Source organism: Lissotriton vulgaris, chromosome 3_1 (assembly GCF_964263255.1).
Source record: "Lissotriton vulgaris chromosome 3_1, aLisVul1.2, whole genome shotgun sequence".
Classification (NCBI taxonomy): domain Eukaryota; kingdom Metazoa; phylum Chordata; class Amphibia; order Caudata; family Salamandridae; genus Lissotriton; species Lissotriton vulgaris.
This window is the reverse complement of record NC_141689.1, coordinates 152,799,332-152,821,571: the sequence shown is the minus strand read 5'-3', so window position 1 is coordinate 152,821,571 and position 22,240 is coordinate 152,799,332. Positions and strand designations below refer to the sequence as shown.

The 22,240-nt window shown below is 50.6% G+C and overlaps 1 protein-coding gene and 1 pseudogene across 4 annotated transcripts in view; one reads left to right on the top strand and one right to left on the bottom strand.

The window, feature by feature from the left end:
• The window catches only part of LOC147726133 (phospholipid-transporting ATPase ID-like), a 795,656-nt gene that overhangs the window by 174,262 nt on the left and 599,154 nt on the right, over positions 1–22,240 (top strand). The window lies entirely within an intron of this gene.
• LOC147726135 (uncharacterized) lies at positions 503–2,834 on the bottom strand (annotated as a pseudogene). The gene has a single exon (XR_015309414.1). The product of XR_015309414.1 is annotated as an uncharacterized LOC147726135 (transcript).

Below are 22,240 nucleotides of genomic sequence, written 5' to 3'. Positions count from 1 at the left end.
ACTGAGGAGTGTCCTTTAATACTGAGCATATTTACAGTGGACAAAAACACTTCACCACTCAAAAGTATCACAGGCTTAAGACTTGTCAGATAAGTCTTCAAGAACAAGCTTTTGGGCCACTGAAGAATTCCCCTTCATACCAGAGTAGCCCCTGCTTTTCTTCCAGCACAAGCGACCCCAAAGAGGTTGGGAGTTCCTGGTAAGTCAGGGTGAGGGATGCTAGCTTCACATTAGGCAAAAAAAACATATTTCAAAATGGGCTGTAAAAGAATTAAGCTATCAAATCTAAAACTATGAAATTTATACTCAAGGATTTTTTTTATTCTTGATGAAAAGTTTAATTTCCTTGAATTTTTTTTTTTTAAAGTTTCTGCCTTAGAGCATCATTTAAAACTGGAAACATATCGAATTTGTTTCAAGCTGGTTCGGTTTTCAGATGGGACAATGACCATATCAAATTCAGGATAGTGACTTGGCACAAAAATGGGAAGTGATCCAATAATAGTGTGCAATGTTACTGAAGATCAATGGTCAAGTCTTAATCCCTGGACATGGACCTTGATCGAGAGCGAGACTTTGACTGTGATTTGGAGCGAGACTGTGACCTGGACGTCGCTTGTGGGTTTGCAGATTTGGAGCGATCCATTTCCATCAATTCTTGGGGAGGAGAGCTGGAAAAAGACCTGGAGCGAGACTTGCTTCGAGACCTGGACTTCGATTTTTCTTCCCTTCCATTCTCTTGAGGAATCGGAGATCTGGAACGCCTGCGAGACCACTCAGACTTTGGTTTGGATCTGCTTCGGGAGCGTGAACCAAGATCAGACTTGGGGTTGCTCTTTGATCGAGATCTCCTAGGTTTGGATCTTGAACGAGACCATCCCTTGCTCCTGGATCGAGACGGTGCTTTGACTGGGCTGCGTGTTCTACTACGACTGCTCCTGCGGCTCCTGCTGTGTGAAAGTCGCCTGCTCCTGGATCGGGACCTTGATCGACTACCCGAATAGGATCTACGGCGTCGTGGCTTATTCTCGATAAGCCTAATTTTCCTGCCATTTATCTCCGTGCCATCCAATTTCTCCAATACACCTTCATATCAGAATGAGACCGAAATTCGATCACCCCTCCATTAGTGCGATCTTTGTGAGCATCCTCATAGGTCACCTCACCGGCTTGCCTCATGAAATCTTTAAGATCCTGCCGGCTACATCGACTGGATGTTTTCAACTTTCAGTCTGAATTCTGTACGTACAGGCGGCCCATTCTGAGTAACTGATTTGCGACTTTGATAATTAGAATTTGCTCTGCGGAAACCACAGGCATGTTGTACAATAACCCGCTCTCCACAGAGATCTCTTCCGTTGAGTTCATACACTGCATCGTCAGCATCTCTGGAGTCTTCAAATTCAACGAAGTCGGACCCGTTCTTCATGTCTACCTCCAGGAGCCTGCCATAGCCGCCGAAGAAGCGCTGGATGTCCTTCTCCCGAACCTGGTAGCTTAATCTGCCAATGTAAACGCGCGACATCCTGGATTTCAAGAATAAAGATTCGAGCTCTATGTATAACCTAGTAGGTCCAGGCAGCTCGTCAGCTTCCAAACCTCCTCTCTCTCTGTGGCCTCTCCTTGTTGGCTCATGGTGGTTCTGCACAGCCTCCAGCATGGCTCCGGTGCTTACCCCCACAGCTTCATCTCCTCTCCCTCTGTGGTCTGTGCTGCAAGCTTGTGGTGTGGCCATGAGAGCTCTGGTCCTGGTCCAGAGGGCCTCAATATTTTAAAAGGCGACTGGGGCTTCTCCACAGAAGGTCAGAGTCCTAACTCAGTGTAGAGAGTGTCCTTCTAGGCAAGATGCTTCAGCGGGTCAGAGACCCATTGCTGCCATCTGGTTGTGGACCTCAGGTCACATGCTCGGCTCCACACAAGACAAGCCCTGCATTACACCCTTTTAAGGCCCGACAGCGCTGAGGGACTAGACGAATTGTAAAAGTGAGCTATACGAATTGGTGGTAACATAAGGTGACAGAAACCCTTCTGAAATTTTGAATCGGTAATAATAGGTGTAGATAGAGTGTGAGAGGGCTTACACTCTGGTGATTTGGGGATACCTTGCACACTCATCATACTGACACGACTATCTGCCCGACACAGCCTATACCTGTTGAAATAGTCGGTTATTTGTAATTCACTGTTTACAAAAATAAGCTAATGGAGTCCAGCACTTCCTATGCTGTGCTCTACCAGTCAAAGTACGGTGCTGTAGAGTAGCAATGAACCAGTTAGCGGGAAGGATGTGGCCAACCGGTCAAAGGAATTACAGGGTAAAAAAAAAATCTCTTCAAGGATTCCCTATATTTGGAGTCTTTCCTGAAAGGACAATGGAGTATATTCCAGAGTTGGGAAGCTTGAAGGCAGAAGCACCAATCTCCAGTTTTTGGACTCTGGATTTACGTACTTTGAGACTCATTGCGAGCGACTGAGATGATGAGGATTTACTCAAGGGACCATGGGGCGCTGCACTATAGTTCTGTGCCTGGGGCATTTAGATGTGGAAGATTTAGCCTTGCAGTGAGGTAGCCATTGTTGCCATAGATATTGGTATTTTTATCCAGTGCAAGCCTACCTGTGAAGCCACGGCACTCTACCTCAAGCCAAGTCAAGCGTCGCTTTACATCTTTGAATTACGATACATTTTAAATATTTACATTTTGGGCACAGCCAGAGGAAGATTCATTGATTTGCCTAGAATCACACAGTTTTCAGTCAACTGCAAAGGCCAGATTTTGAACTCCATTAACAAGGTCCACTCTTAGTGACGTAGCTACTAGACCACAGCTCCTTAAACCATAAAAAATATATACATCCCCAGCATCATTTTTTTTTTATTGAATTTTATGACAGTGGATGATTACTGGGTACACTGAAAAGAATAAGAGTCACAAATAAAACACCATTAAATAATTCATCACAGAGAAAAACATAATCCGCATTATCAATGTTACAGTATGTGCAAAGTAACACAACAAAAACAAACAGCTATATATTATTTTAGAATAACATTTAAATCCAAGCTAAACAATTATATCCAGTTACTAATAGGTGACCATAACTTTTGTCCAAACATCTTCTTTTTCCGACCCTTAAGTCTATACACCGCGATTTCGAGCTGGTAAACATTTAATAATTTAGACTGCCAGTGAGATAAAGCCGGAGGATCAGCTTCTAGCCAACGAGATGTTATACAATATCTGTATACAGGCATGGATATAAATAAAAAGCCCAGCATCAAGGTGATAAGAGAAAAACATATCCAGAACTTGCCCTGAGCTGGGCACTAAGTGAAATGTTGGAAAGGTCCTAATAATCTTAACCTCATAAGTGCTGCGCCCAGTCCAACGGCCGACGGCACCACTACCTCGGGAGTGCTGCCGTCGGCCATTAGACGTTCCAGCTGCACCTGCGCAATGGAACGTTCAGCACTGGAGCTGGACGTTCCATAGCAGCTAAGGTGTTAACATAAAAGAGTAAGCGGACATCGACCAGTGAATCGTGGATAGCAGGAGCATCAACGTTGATATCTGACTTGCAACAGAGGACCATCAACGTCAATGTTTGACTCGCATCAACATCAATGTTTTACTTGCAGTGGATGAGCATTGGCGTTGGTGATTGACTCAAGTGGGAGGAGAACCGATATTGGTTTGATTCGTATGTGAGGAGCATTGGCATTGATGCTTTACTCGCATGGGAGGAGCATCAACATCGACGTTTTACTCACATTGGAGGAGATTTTTGATGCTGATGTTTGACGTGCATGGTAGGTGCATCAACGTCGATATTTGACTAGCATGGCAGACGCATCGATGCTACTTTAATTTGCATAGGAGGAGCATCAACATCAAAGTCTGACTTGGACAGGAGGAGCATTGATGTCAATGTTTGACTATCATGGAAGGAGCATCAATGCCAGTTTGATTCGCATGAGAGGAGCATCAGCATCGATGTTTGACGCACCTTCTCTTTCACATCTGGGCGGCTTTGGGTGCCATGCAATCACAACAAAAACCCTCTACTGCAGAAATAAACACATTGCAACTGGTCTTGGGTTTGGTACTAGAATCGCAGAGAGGAAATGGTAGAACCCAAGGTTGAAGCCACTTCATCACTTTGCGTGAAGAGTAAGTTGTGGGAAAAACATCATTGACCAGATAGTAAAAATGACTCACTACTCATTGGCATGTAGACTTTATACTCGCAGGTGATTTGACCCACTACAGGGGGGAAAACAGGCCAGCTGATCCAACCAGCCAGGGTGTAGTACAGTTTCCATTTTACAGCAATTGGCGCTGGTACTCACAGTAAACACAACAAAATAACAAGAAGCCATTCATAATAGACACCTTCCATTTGAAGACCCCTTAGCTACCTAGGCTAGAAAGATGCTGCTGAAGAAGTGGGAGGCTGACAGACCTGAATGTAGCAGACAGATCTAAAAGTATCAGTGAAACATCCCCACCAGCATCCTTACTCGTTCTTGTGTGTTTAAACGATGTCTTCTGGTTGCAGTAATTCAAATCCAATGGTACCTTTTCTTTGTGCCACAAATATTATTTTCTTTTGATGGGCATCAAATCCAGAAATGCTTTTATACCGATTCTAAGTCTTGTGCCTGGTAGAACGCATCTGTGCTGCTCTATTAAAAGGATATACAATGTTTATTTTTAATTTAACAATACTTTTACAGGTAATGACCTCTTCTTATTTCCTCTTCTATTTATTTTGATATAGTTTTCACTTGTGGCAGGCTGGTCCAGGTACTTCAGAGCACTTGATGAGATGCTGAATGAGGGAGTGTAATGAATGTGTTACCACAGGATGAGCAGTTGTAGTCATGCTGTTTGCTCCTGTGGAAAGCGTTTCTGTGCCATACATTGCTGCCCCACACATGCACTGCCTCCTTTTACTTCCCTGGCTCCTGACTATCCCTCACCTCTCACCTGGACCTTGTCATGTCTCAGCTCTCCTGTAACATATTATGGTGGCTTGGCCTCAGTATTTTACCTATAAAGACCCTGTTTCAGAAAATAAATAGCCCCAGGTTAGTCCCCAGTGCCTTTGCCCTTTGGTACCCTGCTTTGGTTTGAACTCTGCAGCTGTGACAGAGGAGCTCTGTAAGGACTTCTGTGGATCTTACCACTCCCTTGCTCCATTAACTTTGGTCCACTTTTGTGAAGCCACTGCCCACTGATGCCTACCGCGTCCTCCTGCGGGAAGCGATTAAGGTGCTGTAGCATTTGTAAACTGCTTACTACCACTATGTGGGACGGGGAAGCATTTCCCGGCATAGATAGCAAGTTACACTGTGTAGAGTGTGTGGTTGGAAAGCTGTGATTTTCTTTTGAACCTATGTAGTAAGTGTTTTCATTATGTTTGTGAGGACCACTGAGGTGTGGTTATAGTGTTATGGGACGCAGAGTTTGTCAGTGTGATGGCTAAGAGTTTGTAAGCGACAGACACACAAATTACAGTTGTAAAAAAACTAAATCATATAGGCAGTGGAAGAAATTAGGTTGTTGGTTGAGGGGACGTGATCCCTTCTCAAGCAACATCCACAATCCTTGTCAGTGTGAGCCGTAAAAAGTCAGTAAGTAGACCGGTGCTTAATCCTCTTGTAGCTTAGCAAGAAACTAGCCAGGCTAAATTTAAAGGCAATGTGTAAAGTGTTTATGCAGCTCTTAATATTGTGAAAACACAACATAAGAACAATTCCACGCCGATTTAGTAAAATAGAGTAAAATGTAATAAATTATTTGACACCAAAACAACAAAAATCCAATCAGTAGAACTGGAGAATTGCAATTTCAAAGTTTTAAAGTAAGTATAGCGTGTCCAAAAGTACAAAGCGTCAACTGTGGTATCTTGTCGTGGCGGACCAGGACAAAGTCACAACTTCAGGCCGATCGAGATGTAGCACAGGCCAGATACAGCGACCATATTGGTCCTATCCAGGATTGCACCTTTTGTCCTTGATGTGGAGTGTTGCGTCAGTTATGATGAGGATCTGTGAGGTCCTGCATCGAGTTGTCATGCTGTGTCGTTTCTGGGGAGGCCACCAAACAATGGCTGGGTGGTGCCGCAATGCGAGGTCATGTGTCTAGTTGCTCTTCACTGCATCGGTTCTGAGGAACCCATATTTGGGCCAGTAGGAGTGTACTCTGACCAAGGGTCTGCCACTAGGGGGGGCACCCCTTTAGGATCTGGACTCACTCCAGCACGGATCAGCAGCAGGGCACAGGCAGGTCCAGTTAAGACTGGGCTGCTGGGCAGATGCAAAACAGGTTTCTGGAATTTTTTAAGTCCCTGTAGCTCAGAACAGGAAGCCAGTCAGCTAGCCGTTGGAGTCACTCAGGTGGTTCTTGGTTCAAGGAGCAGTTCCACTCTTCCTTCCTTCCTTAGGCAGCAGGGCAGTCCTTCTTGCATCAGGGCAGCCCTTCCAGCAGCACGGCAACAGAGTCCTTCTTTTGAGTCTTCCGCAGGTCCAGAAGTGATCTGAAGAGTGGGTCGAACTGTCCATTTTTAATACCTGGTGCACACTTTGAAGTGGACGAAACTTCTGGAATGCTACTAGAACAGAAGTGTCTGGAACTTTGGCCCCCCCTGCCCTTGTCCGAGTCTGTCTGAAAGCCCAATAGACTAGTGTGAAGTCCTTTGTGTGTGTGAGCTGAGGCAGTGTGGTGCTAATGTGGCCGGTGACAGCTCCACCCCCCTCTTTTTGTCAGGATGGCCCAACCTGCCAACACCCGGAACCTCTATTGTCTTTTGCTATGTGGGAGGAATACACAAAGGACAACTGCCATCTACACCTCGTTGTGTGACCCAAAAAACAAGCTGTAGCACCAAATGGTTAGGACAAGAAAATGGCAACTTTCTAAAAGTAGCATTTTCAGAATGTGACTTAAAATCCGACTTCACTATTAAAGAGGGTTTTAAATGACAATTTCTCAGATACCAAACTTGATATTTCTACCTGCTCCCAAATAAAAGTTATCACTTATTAAATGTAATAAGGTAACCCAATGTTATCCTATGGGAGAGCCTTGCAGTAGTGAAAAACACATTTGAGAGTTTTTCACTACCAGGACGTGTACAACTTAAAAGTACATGCTCAACCTTTTAAATACAATGCACTATGACTATGACCCTGCCCTACGGGCTGTTTAGGGCCTACTGGAGGCAAGACGTATATGTATTAAAAAGGAAGGTTTAGGCCTGGCAAAAAGTTTCTCACGCCAGGTCAAAATGGCAGTCTATAACCACATGCACAGGCTGCAATGGCAGGCCTGAGACAAGAAGTTTTAAAGAGCTACTTAAGTGGGTGGCAGAATAAGTGCTTCAGGCCCACTAGTATTATTTAATTGACATGCACTGGGCACTTGTAGTGCCACTTTACTAGAAGCTTATAAGTAAATTAAATGTGCCAATTGGGTATAAGCCGGTTTTAACATGTTTAAAGGTGAGAGCACATGCACTTTAGCATTGATTAGCAGTGGTAAAGTGTGCACAGTCCTAAAGTCAGCTAAAACGAATTCACCAAAACAGGAGGGGTGAATGTGAAAAGTTTAGGGGTGACCCTGCAGAGATGGCCAGGTCCAGCAGGCAGCTAAACAGCACCAGTCTAGCCTATGGGCAGTAGAAAAGTGTGTGTGTGTGTCAGGGCCGGATTGGGAATGCAAACTGGCCCTGGCAATTGAGTCTGACTGGCTGCACTGGGTTGGGGGTTGTGGGTAACACTGCAGCTGGTTTCGTTACAGCGGGCCGATATGGCAGCTATGCTGTAAAACTAGCCCCCGGTATCAAATATCTGCCCCCAAGGGTCTAAAACCAGCCCCCACCCTGGCAGCCCATTGGGGAAACGCCCGGTGCTCGCTAGGGCCTGTTCGGCCCAAGTGTGTATAAACACCAAGAAAGGGGGCAATTGGAGAATATCCAGTAATCCATGTGGCAACTTATGCCAGACAGAGATACTATTGAACTTGTAAAACAATATCAAAAGGGCAGGAATGAGAATACGCGACATGAGCAGTAGTCTGGCACCATTTTATTTGATTATTTTAAGGCAAGGATGATAGCTGCTGCTGAGCAAATGCACGCCATAAATTAAAAAGGACAATCAAGGCTGCAACCAGAGCACAAAATACACAATCTTTAGAAAGACCAGTTTCTACCTATTCCTTCTCAGACAAAGAAAGCCAAAGGTTTGAGCAGAGGTTTATGCACTTCGCCCCTCTGAAGTTCCCACAAGCTCCCGAAGGAGAATGAGCACCAGTCGGACAAGCCTTTTTAAGGTCATGGTAAAGACAAGAACCACTATTCACTGAAGCATAAACACTCACAGGCCCTCCCACTCCCTGTGCCTTGAGATCCTCACGGGTAAGTAGGGCGCTTCACAAATACCTGATTGATTGATTGAGCCTCCTGGGGTTTGAACCCCGATTCATTGAAAGACAAACACACAAACAGCCTGCTGGGGTTTGAAACCTTATTCACTGAAACCCAAAGCCTGCTGCGGTTTGAACCCCTATTCACTGAAACACAAACACACACAGAGCCTGCTGGGGTTTGAAACCTTATTCACTGAAACACAAACGCACACAGAGCCTGCTGGGATTTGAAACCTTATTCACCACTGAGACCAAAAGTCTGCTGGGGTTTGAACCCCTATTCACTAAAACACAAACACACACAGAGCCTGCTGGGGGTTGAAACCTTTTTCACTACTGAAACCCAAAGCCTGCTGGGGTTTGACCCCATATTCACTGAAACACAAACACACTCAGAGCCTGCTGGGGGTTGAAACCTTTTTCACCACTGAAACCCAAAGCCTGCTGGGGTTTGAACCGCTATTCACTGAAACACAAACACACTCAGAGCCTGCTGGGGGTTGAAACCTTTTTCACCACTGAAACCCAAAGTCTGCTGGGGTTTAAACCCCAATTCACTGAAACACAAACACACACAGAGCCTGCTTGGGTTTGAAACCTTTTTCACCACTGAAACCCAAAGCCTGCTGGGGTTTGAACCCCTATTCACTGAAACACAAACACACACAGAGCCTGCTGGGATTTGAATCCTTATTCACCACTGAAACCCAAAGTCTGCTGGGGTTTGAACCCCAATTCACTGAAACACAAACACACACAGAGCCTGCTTGGGTTTGAAACCTTTTTCACCACTGAAACCCAAAGCCTGCTGGGGTTTGAACCCCAATTCACTGAAACACAAACACACACACAGCCTGCTTGGGTTTGAAACCTTATTCACTGAAACCCAAAGCCTGCTGGGGTTTGAACCCTATTCACTGAAACACAAACACACATAGAGCCTGCTGCACTCCTGACCCTGTACTGCACTTGGCCTGGCCACAGACCAGCGCTCCGTATACTCAGGCCCCCAGAGACAGCTGCACTATTCCAACCCCTGCACTGGGCCTGACCCTGGACCAATATTCTGTATAGTATGAACCCAGAGACAGCTGCACTCCTTCGACCACTGCACTGCACTGGGCCTGGCCAGAACCCGACGCTCTGTTTACTCAGACACTCAGAACAGCTACTTCCGGTTTGCAGTGAACCTTTTTAGATGCTAATTCTACAGTCTGATAATTGCCTGAGTCCCACGTGCACAGCTGTGTGTCCGGACTCCACCGTGAGCCGGACTCACGAGCGTGAAGTGCACTGCTCTGTGTCTGACCTTAGCTGAACTCAGTTCAGCCACACGAAATATGACATCATTCAAAGTGCCGGTCCTAGGCCTTCTGAGGCCCCGGGCGAAAGGGAAGATGTGAGGCCCCTCCAAGTGACATCACAGAAAGTGACTTCGCAGGACTTTTGATCTTAGTTATTTGGCATCAGTGAAGCAAACTAATGTGGATATCAGTAACATGGACAAAAGTTGAGGGAATGGAACACAGGTGAGCAAATATCCATGAGTGTAACACTTGCCGTCTCCTTGAATGATTAGTTGGACATGCCCCCAAATTCCAAAGGAACTAGAGGGTCAAGAAAACAGCAGCAAGCGAGCGCCTGGAAGCTGTATCCTCTGCACGTCTCCGCTAGCGCTGATCCTGTTCCGACTTCTCTGGGTATACATTTCATTTGTTGAATAAATTAATGTCTGTGCGATAGATCTGAAGCACTTTCGGAGGTCTCAGCCTTAAATAAATCGCCTGCGATGTTTCTAGCGTGGCTTCTTCCAGCGGATTAATCCACTTTTCCTGCTCCATTCTTTGTCTCTGTCCCTTCTCTCAGCCAACATCTCTATATATTCTCCCTCCAGCTCCATCTCATTTCCATTCATCCTCTGTCTGCTCGAGGTCCCCAATCTCATTCTTTCCATCTCTCTGTCCCCGTCACCCATGCTCCCCCACCATTTATTTGCTGTCCACCTCACTCTCTCTCTGCCGATTTGTGTTTCTCTATCACTCTCTCTACGTCTGTCTCCGTCTCCACCCATTCGTCCACTTTCCAAGCCCCCTTTTTCCACGTTCCCATCTCTATCCTCCACACTGATACCGCCACCCATACCATCGCCAAATGTACCCACTCTCCAAACACCCTCTCAACTCTCCTGTCTCCTCTTCAACCTCTCGAATTCCCTCTCCCCATCACCCCATTGTTTATACCCCACCTTTCTTTATCGAGGTCTCTTGATTCTTCTACTTTGTGCTCGCCAAATCGACAATTCTGCCATTTCCATCTCTTGCTACCCATTTGCTATGAATTTCCGTTTCCACATTTCTTGTCCCTGCCTCATTCGTTTCGGTCTGAATTCCTCTCCCACTTTCTTCTTGCCTTTTACCGCGCCGGTGCAATTTGCAGGTACCAGGACACAGTTATCTGCACTGCTTTCTGTGTACTGTGCGTTCAGAGCTGCAGCCCCTAAGGGGCTGAGCAAATATTAGTACTTGTTGCAAATTTATTTAGGTGCTACAGGTTTTTTTAGTGGATACGGTGACAGTCAGACTCTGCCTCTTGTGACCCCCACCCCTTTTATGCTTACCCCTATTTACGGTATCCCTGTGTACATTTTTTTTCTCCCACTTCCAGCACTGGTCTCTTTTTTATTCTGAACACACGCGTTCTCTTTTACTCGCAGACATACACGTGACCTCTCTGACTCGCCTGTCCACCTTTCCCCTCTGGCTCTGTTGTCCTGCCTCACACTTTAAATCTGCCAGTTAAACCCCTCTAAAAAATCTACTCTTCTATCCCGCCCACTTTCTCATCATTTCCTTTCGTCTTCCTCCACCTAAACTCGCCTATTTGTATTAGATACATAGCAAAAACAGTGCAAAATGATTATATACTGTTTTGGCAGCACTCCAAAGTTTCTATAATATGGCCCAAGCGGTCTACTTATTAATTCTGGTCTCATTCTGACACACCCTTCTCTCATATTCTGCTTCCTTCCCTTTCTTATTGCTTTTCTCTTCCCCTCTCTCAACATCACTATTTTCCATCCATGTCTTATTCTCTCACTTTACCATTTGCCTTATTTAGTTTATACATCTTTTTCTCTGCCCTTCTCGTCCCCCTACTTTCACCTCCATCAATAGCCTTTTAACATACATCCCGCCTTCTCTCCTACTCTCTTTGTATCTTCCTTTATCCCTCTTCTTCTGTTGCAGCCACCTGTACTATGCATTAGCACAATAAAGACATTTTCAAAAAAAATAAAATGATGGCCTCGGGAAAATCGCTGCGCAGTGAGCACAGCACAGTGCATTCTTCCATCCGTCCAATAATATCAAGAGTGTGTGTGTTTCTCAGGGGGGCCCCGCAGCGGTCTTTGAAGCTGGAGACAGGGCGTAGGGCTGGGGCATTGTCAGTAGGCTTCTTCAGGCTTCCCTGGACTGCAACTTCTTCGTCCTTCTTCTTAGGTCGTCAGGAACTAGTTTCCAGGTCTGGGAGAGCCACCTAAATACTGCATTTAGGGGCGTTTTAGGGGAGTAGCAGGCAGGGCCAATGGACACCTTACCTGGAGTGATTACACCCTCAATGATGCCACCCTCCTGTGGCAGGTGGCACAGTCCTAGCCCTGATTGAAGGTGTCGCCCCATCTTCAAAATGGCTGGGACTGAAAGGTGAGCTTCACCTTGCCTCCCCTGCCTTAGGGGTTGAGTTGGCAGAGGTGGGCACATGTCCCATTCTTCCTAGGTTTTCTCGCCCAAAGTGGGGCTGTAAACTGAGGGCTGCTATCTGCTGCTAGCAGCAGAGGTGGGGGACTGCATGAGGAAGGCAGCAAGCCCTGAAGCTTCCCCCTCCAGCACTGTGCCCACCCTGGGGACGGGGGGCGGGGGTGAAACAATGCCCAGGATGGGCATTGTTTCTGTTCCCAGAGAGCAGAGGCTCTCAACCCAGGGTCCTGAAACATGTCTGGTGGTGGCAGGCTGCCTACAGCTAGTCTGTGACCACACCAGAGTTGGTATGTTTTCAAGGGGCATCTCTGAGGTGCCCTCTGAGCACATGGTTCAATAAATCCCACACTGTCATCAGGGTGGGTTTATTGAGAGGAGTAGTTTGGTACCAAACACTCCTCGTTTCAGAGAAGCCATTATGGTGCTGGGGAACTGGAGTTGTGGAGTTTCCAGCCCATGTACGTTTTATGGCTTCGCTGACACATACAATATCTAAGAATGGACTTAAATAATATAGGGGCATATCTGCACATCTGTGGTATAGTGCACCCTGCCTTAGGGCTGAAAGGCCTGTTAGAGGAGTGACTTACCTATACGTAGGCAGTCTGCCATGTTGACTTTGTCATTTTGTCTGCACCAGGCCATGCATGCTGCAGTGGCAGCCTGCAGTGCCTAAGTGAGGGGTCCCTAGGGAACCCACTTCAGTCCCAATGCCCAAGGTACCCAGGCACTATTTATTACGGACTTACATGAGGCCTGAAGGGCGAATTCTGGAAACGTTTTAGAGAATAGGCACTGCCTTAGGGGACCTGGTTGGCAGGTACCCTGTACACTACAATCGAAACCACATCAAATACCAGGCAAAAGTGGGGGCTAACCATCTCAAAAGAGGCACTGTCTCACATGCAAGAAGTGAGTGTTTTCGTGTATTTATGTGCTATGAGGCAGATGCTTTTCGCACAGGGCTGTTTTACGCTGTAACCAAACACCGGTGTGTAACACAGCAATGGGGTGAGGGTAGCTACAGACGACTGTGTAATATATTAGAAAGGCGGGACCTTCACAGGGCAACATCTGGGAGTAATTTACATATTTTGGCGGGATCTTCTGGTACACGAGAAGACAGGAGATGGCAGCGGAAGTGAGACAAATCTTTAAGTATCCTGTGAGTAGACCCACGCCTGTGCCTGCCCTGTGAGTAGACCCACGCCTGTGCGCATCCTGTGAGCAGCCCTGGTTTACGCCTGCGATAGTGACAGCTGGAGGGTGGGAGGGCTGGAGGGCCCGACGTTAGCTGGAGGGTGGGAGGACCCGGACCGGAGCTGGAGGTCCGCGGAGCTCGAGCGCCAGGCGTGGGGCGTGTGTTGTATACACAATATGTTGTTGCAAAGCTCGAGTGGGGACAAGAAGTGCTTCGGCAAAGGCGTGCAGGCTGCGGTGTCACCCGACGAGACACTCGTGTGAGTTATTGATGCAGAGCTGCTGGAAAGGGGGGGGAGGGGGGCGGTGTATAAACAGTTTTAATGTTGAAACAGCTGTAGCTCCGCTGGCAGCGATGAAGGCGCCTGGAATCCACAGCCTCACAGCGCCTCCCGCAGCGAGGGCACTGGACAGATTACACGCATCACATGGCTGTCCTGTGAACTGTGACTCCCAAGGCACCAGCAGAAGCGAAGAAATCACACCCCAGGGACAAAGACAAACCACACGGGTGTCTGTCTGGCGGGGGCTAAGGGTTAGGGTGACCAACTGGCATTGGTGCAAATTCAGGACGGTGAGTGTAAAAATTCAGGACAAAGGGTCAAAATTCAGGACACAAATTCAGGACAGGAGGTCAGAATTCAGGAAAAAACTTCAGGACAATAGGTACGTTTTACAGACACATCAGAGGTCGGGCAATAGTATATAAGTAAGCCCAGCCATTTCCAAACATATTCAACCATTTGCAAACCTATCTATCATGTATCCTTCCATCTATCATTTCACTCATCCATCCCTTCATCCATCCCCTCATCCATCCTTTCACTCATCCTCCATTATCCATCCATCCATCCATCCACCCTTTTACCCTATCCATCTGTACACTTATCCATCCACTCTTCATCCCATCCATCCATTCACTCATCCATTCAGCCATTTACCCTTTCACCAATCCAGCCATCCTTTCACTTACTAATCCTTCCGCCCATCCACACTTTTAGTCATCCATCCATCCTCCCTTTCTCTCTCCATCGACCCTTTCACTTAGCCTTCCTTTCATCCATCCATCCACCCACCTATCCATCCATCTACTCATCCACTCATGAATCTATCCATTGCCCCTATCACACATCCATCTATCAGTTCACCCTTTCACACATCTATTCATCGTTTTGTCCATCTACCCTCCCTTTCACTCACTCATCCATCCTTACACCCACCCTTTCACTCATATCTCCATTCATTCACCCTTGCACTTATCAATCCATCAATCCATCCATCATTTCACTCACCCACCTACCCCCATCATCCACCCACCCACCATCCACCCACCCACTCATCCATCCTTTCACCCACCCACCATCCAATCCACTGATCCATCCTTTCACCCACCCACCCACCCACTCATTCATCCATCCTTTCACCCACCCACTCATCATCCATCCATCCTTTTACCCACCCACTCATCATCCATCCATCCATCCTTTCACCCACCCACTTATCCATCCATCCTTTCACCCACTCTCCATCCATCCATCCTTTCACCCACCCATCATCCATCTGTCCTTCCCCTAATCATCCATCCATCCCCTCATCATCCATCCATCCTTCCCCTCACCATCCATCCATCCTTTTCCCTCATCATCCATCCATCCATTTCCCTCATCATCCATCCATCCTTCCCCTCATCATCCATCCATCCTTTTCCCTCATCATCCATCCATCCATCTACCCTTCCCCTCATCATCCATCCATCCTTCCCTCATCATCCATCCTTCCTTTTCCCTCATCATCCATCCTCATCATCCATCCATCCATCCTTCCCCTCATCATCCATCCATCCTTCCCCTCATCATCCATCCATCCTTTCACCCCCTCATCATCCATCCATTCCCTCATCATCCATCCATCCATCCTTTCACCCACCCCCTCATCATCCATCCATCCACCCTTCCCCTCATCATCCATCCATCCACCCTTCCCCTCATCATCCATCCTTTCACCCACCCCCTCATCATCCATCCATCCATCCATCCATCCTTCCCCTCATCATCCATCCATCCATCCTTCCCCTCATCATCCATCCTTTCCCGTCATCCATCCATCCTTCCCCTCATCCATCCTTACTTCCTTTCATCCATCCTTCCCCTCACCCATCCATCCATCCCATCCATTTATCCTGCCCCTCATCCATCCATCCTTCTCCTCCCCATCCATCCTTCTCCTCATCCATCATCCTTCCCCTCACCCATCCATCCATCCATCCATCCCATCCATTTATCCTGCCCCTCATCCATCCATCCTTCCCCTCCATCCATCATCCTTCCCCTCATCCATCCTTCCTTCCTTTCATCCATCCTTCCCCTCACCCATCCATCCATCCCATCCATTTATCCTGCCCCTCATCCATCCATCCTTCCCCTCATCCATCATCCTTCCACTCATCCATCCTTCCTTTCATCCATCCTTCCCCTCACCCATCCATTTATCCTGCCCCTCATCCATCCATCCTTCCCCTCATCCATTTATCCTTCCCCTCATCCATCCATCCTTCCCCTCATCCATCCATCCTTCCCCTCATCCATCCATCCTTCCCCTCATCCATCTTTCCCCTCATCAATCATCCAGCTACCCTTCCACCCATACATCCAGCTATTTACATTTTCTCTCCATCCTTCCCCTCACTCATCAATCCATCTATCCTCTCTCATTATCCATTTATTCAATCTTTCATTCATCCATTCACCCTTTCACTAATTCATCCAGCCATTCACACATCCCTTCACTTACTTACTCGCCGACCTTTCCATATTAATTTTGAGCTGAGCCCTTTTGAGAAGAGGCCCATCAAGAACTTCACCCTCGCTGCAGGAGCCATTCCAGGACCTAGACAGAAGCCACCCAGGGCGGAGACAGGATCCACCACAGGGGGGGACAAGAGCCACCACAGGTGGGGGTGGACTGGAGCCACAACATGGGGGGACAGGAGCCATCACAGGCGGGGGTGGACTGGAGGCACCACATGGGGGGACAGGAGGGGGGCGTGGCTTGGGCGCCGATGGCGATGGTCGCCTGAGAGCTCGGCTCCGGGACTAAGCCCGAGATTATCCTGAACATCGGTGGCTGAGGGGCACCCCAGACCCCGCATTCGGTTGAGCGAGGCGACGACACCCTGCCGGGGGCCTTGGTGGAGTTTGGACGGGGGTTGCTCCGGAGAAATGCCGAAGTTTGCGGAGTTGCGGAGTGCGACCCAACATGGCGCCCGGACTCCTTTGTCCCCTTGATCGGAGCTACTGAGCTGAGGAGGTCTCGCGGGTGTCGGCTGGCACCTGGCTTCACCATCCTCGGTTGTTTTAGACATTGGACATTGACGGGCTCGGACCTTCTACAACGGGTTCATACTCGGTTAGAAGACCGGGCGGGTGCCCACGCACTGGAGGGCACCGGGTGCGGGTGCCCTCTGCTCCGGGTGGTGGTCCGCATCGCGACTCCGCAACCAGCTACGATCCCCCGGCCAATCCAACTACATGGGAGGCGCGACACTCTGGCGCCACGGATCAACCGAGGAAGTTGGTGGCCCTCACCCCGGAGCTATAGTGGGTGAACGGGCCTGCCCGACCAGGCGACGGTTGTCTCCGCCCCCTCATCGGTGCCCTCGGACAACGTGGCGGTGGCGTGAGCCGAAGCGGCGGAGTCCCTACAGGCTCTGGAGAAGAAGATCGCCCATACCCGACGTGAGAACGAACTCCCGAGAAGGTCGTGATCGACTCCTGTGCACGGAGACGCATACTCCGGGACACCCACGGAGAGCCCCTGGCAGCATGGGGAAACCTAGAGGAGCCAAGGGATCCAACCAGACCACCTCGGACTCTGAAGCCCAGGACAAGGAAGAGCAAGGAGACCCAAAAGGACCTGGTGGCGCACCACTGCAGCAACAGTTCGACCGTGTACTGGAGGCGATAGAGGCTACTCGGTCGGCCCTCCAACAGGACATTGCTCAGGTGGCGACGGGCCTGGGCCTCCTTAGGGCGGACCATGGTAAACTCTCAGACCGGGTCAAGGAGGTGGAGGGCACGGTGAAAACTTTGGAACCGGCGCAGAGAACCTTGGCTGCGACGATTAAGGATGCCATGTCCCGAATCGAGACCCTCGAACGGAGGGCGGAGGATGCGGAAGGCCGCAACAGGAGGAACAACATTCGAGTGGTGGGCCTGCCGGAGAAAATCGAGGACGGCGATATGGTGCGTTACTTGGAGACCTGGCTCCGAGACACGGTGGTCCCGGAGGGGCTGTCCTCCTTCTACACTCTAGAACGGAGCCACAGAGTTCCAGCACGACCCCCACAGCAGGGACGTACCCCAAGGCCGGTGGTGGCGCGGTTGCTACATTTTCGGGACAGAGACTTGATCCTAAATGCCGCCAGGCACAATGGCCCGTTTCAAGTTGCGAACAGTCAGGTGAACATCTTCCCTGACTACACATACGAGACGCAGCGCAAGCGGTTCTCCTTCCTGGCGGTTAAGCGTGAACTTAGAAGTGAGGGCATCCAATATTCCCTCCTATATCCTGCAAAGCTCCGCGTCATTGTCGACGACAAAACCCAGTTCTTCGACACCCCGGAGGAGGTCTGCGACTGGCTCGAACTGTATCGGACAGGGAAAGATGGTTTCGGAGCCTCGACCCAACGGGAGGATGAGCCGGAACAAAGGAGGCGATCCAAGAGAGTCAGGAATCGCCGCGGCCGCACAGGAGGGCCATCGACTGCGGAGACATCATCGGAACGGAGGGGAGTGTTGGAGGTTCTGTCGGAACTGTCGGGAGCAAGAGGCGAAACCCTTGAGGAGGAGGAAGAAAACCCGGGTGCTCAGGGGGCACCATCGGACTCGGAAGATTCAGTGGCAGACAGTACCCATACACCGGTGATAACACCGAAATCGGTGGAGGACCTTTTGGACGGACAAGGGTAACGGGGTTCGCTGCCTTGTTTTGGGTGGGGGCCCGGTAGGGGGGAGGCGGTTGCCGTGCTTTATTGCTGTCAACGGTGGAGTGAGGGTTGGGGGGCCTCTGCTCTTGCCCCGGGAGGTTTTGACACCGGGGGGGGCTTGCTATAGTCCTGGTAGCCTGGGCGACGAGGGCCCACTGCCTCCGCCCAGCCCGCACCTGGCCCATAAGGCCTTCCTACGGTGGCGACCGTAGGACTAGTGGGGGTTCTGGGGTTGATATACGTCGAGGTTTGGATGGGATCTAGATGGTGCAGTTTGGGTCCTGTTCTGGGGTGGTTGGGGGGGGGGCCTTGTTGATTTTTGGGTAGTTTGGTTTTGGTTGGGGAAAATGGCCGCCATCAGCGCTGGGAGGATTGATGCTTTTTCTTGGTGGGGACCCGAACGGGGAGACTGTGCAAGAACACTCTGGGACAATGGCTGATGTTGCTAACTTGAAATGTGTTACTTGGAACGTGAGGGGGCTTCACACTATGTCCAGGCGGCACAAGGTCCATGCTTATTTAGTGCGTAGGGGAGTGCAAATGGCGCTGCTGCAGGAAACGCATCTGAACAAGGCGGAAGGGGCGGCGCTTCAGCGTAGGTGGCGAGGGCAGGTCTTCTCCACGGCGTACTCTGCTTATGCCAGGGGGGCGCTAATATGGATTAGGGCAGGAGTACCCTTTCAGGTCACGAGGACAGTGTTGGACCCAGAGGGGCGTTTCGTGGCCATCTCAGGCACCCTAGGAGGGAGGGATCTGAACGTTTGCTGTGTGTATGCTCCCAATGTTGACCAGACTGCCTTCCTTTCCAGGTTATCGGGCCCGGCGAAAAGCCGGGCCCCAGCAGGAGGGGCCCGGCTTTTCGCCGGGCCCCTCCTGCTGGGGGGAGATTTTAACTCCGTAGTGGATGTGGACATAGACCGCTCGCATCCCCCGCTCCCTGATTCCCCGGTCCGGCGTACGGCCAAGGGTCGTCAAGACTGGCAGACCCGCTGGGGTTTGACGGACATTTGGAGGGCGCATCACCCCGCGACTAGAGATTATTCATACTTCTCGAGCCTCCATGAGCTGCATGTCAGGCTAGATGGCTTTCTTGGTTCGCCCGAACTAGTTTCGGCAGCGGTCCGGTCGGAGTACTTGTCGCGGACCATCTCGGACCATAACCCCCTCCTGCTGGACATTCGCTGGTTCCCCGGGACGCCGGCAGTACCCACCTGGAAGATGCGCCCCGAGATCCTCGAGGACAGTGTCTTCAAGGCGGACCTAGGGGAGAGAATCACGGATTATTTTGCGTCCAACGGCGGCTCCGCGAGTACTAGGGCGTTCGAATGGGACGCTTTTAAGGTGGTGGTGAGGGGCTACTGTATCTCTAAGAAGGTGGGCATGAGGCGTGTTATCCTGGCTGATTTAGATATAGCGGACCGGGCACTCCGCGAACTTGAAGTTAGCCGTCCCGGACACCCGGAACTGCAAACACAAACGGTAGAGGCGAGGGAGAAGGTAGCGGTGGAGGTCGAACGGCTCCGCTGTTTTGATTATAAGGCCTATACGGTCCGGTCTATTGCGGAGGGAGACAGGTCGAGTGCGTTGCTGGCGTGGTTGGCCAACCCCACGCGCCAGTCCCAGACGACGACAAATATGCGTAGGGCTGATGGGACCGAGGTGTGCACCCAACCGGAGATTCTTAGTTGCTTCCGGCATTACTACGAAAGTCTATACCGTAGTCGCTCCGCACGTGACCCAGATCGGCTTGATAACTCTCTTAGCCCACTGGAACTCCGCACGGTAGAACAGGAAGTGGCGGACACCCTGGGTTCTGATATCGACCTAGGGGAGATCCGCGGGGCCATCAAACGGATGGCGAGAAACAAGACCCCGGGCCTAGATGGCCTCCCGGTGGAGTTCTATGCGGCTTACGCTGACCTCTTGGCCCCCCGGTTACTGGTGGTCTACAGGGAGGCGAAGAGGTTGGGTCGTCTCCCTGGCTCGATGTGTGAGGCGTTGGTGGTTCCTCTCCTCAAACCGGGCCGAGACTCATCCGACCCGGGGTCCTACCGTCCCCTATCCATGTTGACGGTGGACTACAAAATATTGAGCAGCATTCTGGCCTCGAGGCTGCTGGGACATATGAGTTCCCTAGTGCATGAGGACCAGGCCGGTTTCATCCCACGGCGGAATACGACAATGAACATCCGAAGGCTGTTCCGTTTGCTTGGGGAACCATTCGTGGATGCCCCATCCCCGGTAGTCTTGTCGGTGGACCTGGAGAAGGCTTTTGATAGCCTGGAGTGGGACTACCTATGCACGGTATTACGGAGATTCGGCCTCGGGGAGGGATTTGTCAAATGGACTGCAGTCCTCTACGCTTCCGCTTCGGCCAGGGTTAGATCGGGCCCCTTGATTTCATCGCGATACCCGGTGGAGCGTGGCACGCGGCAGGGGTGCTCCTTATCCCCGCTTCTTTTTGCACTAGCGGTGGAGCCACTGGCGATGCACCTTCGCTCGGGAGCCCACTACACGGGCTTATGGACGGCGGCGGGCCCGCATTATGTCTCGCTCTATGCGGACGACCTGTTGCTTTTCCTGGAGGATCCGGTCGACGCTTTGAGGGGAGCGGAATTAGCGCTAACGGAGTTCGGAGCTGTCTCGGGTCTCCGAGTGAACTGGTCTAAGACCTGCCTCTTCCCGATGCGCAGGGGTACCCCTGCTCCAGCGCTAAGTAAGGAGATCAGGTGGGAGCCCGACTGCTTTAAATACCTTGGGGTATTTGTGTATCACGACCAACCCGACCTCCTAGATGGGAACATTGCCCGATGCATACGAGCGCTCCGAGGTTGCATGGACTTCTGGGCCACCCTGCCGCTCTCAGTGGCGGGACGCATTGCCCTGCTTAAAATGGTGGCGCTCCCCCGGCTATTATATTACTTCCGAACCTTGCCGATCTGGGTCCCACCGGCCACGTTTCGTCGCCTGCGTTCTATGGTGGTCGGGTTCCTCTGGGGAACGGGCCGGCGGCGGGTGGCCCTCAATACCCTGATGAGGCCGAAGGACGAGGGGGGGCTCGCTGTGCCGGATTTCGAGAAGTACTATCTGGCGGCGCAGCTTCAGACCTACACCCAGGAGATAGCCAGGGAATTCAGAGGCCCGGAAGACGGTAGGGGGACGGGTATAGCCAGGCACGTCCTCTCCTTTATCGCGCTGCGACAGCGCTTGGTCCTACGGGACTTATCGCTGGAGGAGCGGACTATCCGACTGTGTTGGAACCGGGCCCACGCCAGAGGCCACTTACGGACGCCATATGCGCCTGAAATACCGTTGGGGATGCTGACGGCCCTCCCCCACGGAGGGGATTGGTCACGATTGGCGGACTGGGAGGATTCGGGCTTACAGCTCGTCGGGGACCTGTACGAGGACGGAGCGCTCCTGTCCTTTCAGGATCTCATTGACCGCTTCGGGATCTCCAGGGGTGACTTTCTGCTGCACTCGGCCATTGTACGAGCGATCCAGGCGCACTGGCAGAACGGGCTAGAGGAACCCCAATTGTCTCAGGTATGCCAGTACGTGATGATGTCGGCGGGCACGGTGAAGGCGGTCACTTGCCTCTACGGCAGACTGATTACTGAGGGGTTGGTTCCTCTCGCCACGTTGAAGTCCCGCTGGGAAGAGGACATTGGTAGGGAGATCCCGGAGACGACCTGGACCCAGCTGGTGAGGCGTGCCTGGAAGGGTACACGTAGCGCCCGTTTCCAACTGGTCCACTATTATGTTCTCCACAGAGCGTACCTGACCCCGGTTAAGATCAGGCGTTATTTTGCCACGGCTTCAGCGGAATGCCCTAGGTGCCCAGCTCAGGAGGCGGACCTCCTACA